The sequence below is a fragment of the Galeopterus variegatus genome, unplaced genomic scaffold, assembly GCF_000696425.1.
Source record: "Galeopterus variegatus unplaced genomic scaffold, G_variegatus-3.0.2 Scaffold4223, whole genome shotgun sequence".
Classification (NCBI taxonomy): domain Eukaryota; kingdom Metazoa; phylum Chordata; class Mammalia; order Dermoptera; family Cynocephalidae; genus Galeopterus; species Galeopterus variegatus.
In genome coordinates, this window is record NW_007730334.1 from 168,984 (window position 1) to 170,747 (window position 1,764).

A 1,764-nucleotide genomic window follows, 5' to 3' on the forward strand; every position below is an offset into this window, starting at 1 on the left:
TGTCTGGCCTCTGGCAGGTGCTCAAGAAACAAGTGCTGTGAAATGGATGCACAAACGCCAGTCGGAGGCCAGGTTTTGGGGTCCAACTCACAAGCATGCCAGGTGGTGGCCAGCACCTTGGCTCTCAGACCTGTTAAAGGGAGGGCCATGGTCGTTTCAGGGCCACCGCTCCTGAGCAGTTCATCTCAGGCCAGCAGCTGCTCAGGGCCGAGTAAGAGCATCGCTCCCACACCACAGAGGTGGTGGCCGGGCAGCCGGCGTCAAGACACCACAGGGAATCAGGCGAGCATGCACCGGGCAGGAGGGCTGTGTGGACGGGGTGCTGCTCTAAGCTTCTGGTGGAGGGCGGTGTGCCCCAGGAAGGGAGAGAAAAACGGTGTCCCAGAGTAGCTCAGGCTTCGGGAAAACATGAGAGAGGAGCAGTTTCAGGGCTCCTCTGTGGATCCCCAACCTCATCCTGGCTGAAATAATTTCTCTAGACTCAAACCCTCACCCTCCCTGGTGAGGCAGGATGGCGTAATGGTTAAGAACAAGGCCCAGGGCTCAGACAGTTTTGGGTCAGCTGCTCACTAACCAAATGACCCTGGGCAGGTCACCTCCCAGACCCCCAGTCTTCTCATCTATGAAAGAGCGACAGGAACAGGGCTGTTGTGAAGACTGAAGAAGACCCCCTTGCAAGAAGGCCCTTAGCACGATGCCTGGTTCTGGTAGCTGGTTTCCTGTTTGATTTGATCTTGGCTCTAAGGCACCTGCTGACCCTTCTACCACTGATTCCTCCCCCTTCTGAACTCCACCCCTGCCTCACGCCTACTCGTCACCCCTGTTAGTGACGAGGTCTTAGGTGCGAGGTCGTATGAGTTGGACAGCAGGATGCCTGCCTTTGTCCCCAGCTCATCACTCCTGCTCTGTATACCAGGCTTCCTGCATCAGATTACTCTTCTCGCTCCATCCCAGGGCACCATCAAGATAATTCGTGGAATGTACATTTTATGTACACCAAGCTCATTTAAACCATTTCTGGTCATCTTTGCATGAGTTTCGGAGCCCTTTTCCATTTTGCCTTCTTCTGAGCATTGCAAAGAATTTAAAAGTCAGTTTTTAAAAAATGCTTCTACCTAAATTCAAGGAGGAAAAGCACTGTGATTTACTAATCAGAAGGTAGGGCCGTGAGAGAAAGTCAACAGAGAAGACGGTCACTCCCTTGTGGTTAGAGGAACATTCATTCCAGCATTTCGCACTTATGTCTTCTCTTTTATCTTTCTTTTCTGATAAATAAATTCTATTGTGTATATTTACGGTAGACAACGTGATGCTATAAGATGCCTGCACGTACGTGCTCGCTTCGGCAGCACATATACTAAAGTTGCAACGATACAGAGACTAGCAAAGCCCCTGAGCAAGGATGACACACAAATTTGTGAAGCATTCCATAGTTTTGCTTTCACTGTCAGAAGGAGAGGACAGAACTGTGGTGACTAGAAGTGGAAAAGGGGGAGGGGGTGCGAGGGCTAGTGAAAAGTTGGTTAATGGGCACAAAGAATGATCGTGTTTGTAATGATGAATATGCTAATTATCCTAATTCAATCATCACCTATTGTACACAAGTATTCATAGTCAATTCTGTACCCACAAATATGTATAATCAATTATGTTTCAATTTAAAAAACCACATAATGGCAATATAATACTGTTTTGTGTGATCCCATATATAAAATGCTGTGGGTGTATGTGCTTATAAATATATAAAAAATTATTTGAATGCAG

At 47.8% G+C, this 1,764-nt stretch overlaps 1 protein-coding gene across 1 annotated transcript in view; it reads right to left on the minus strand.

Annotated features, from left to right (window-relative positions):
- IL16 (interleukin 16) overlaps nt 1-1,764 on the minus strand; it is a gene marked incomplete at its 5' end in the record, with an annotated part of 55,077 nt that overhangs the window by 39,767 nt on the left and 13,546 nt on the right. The window lies entirely within an intron of this gene.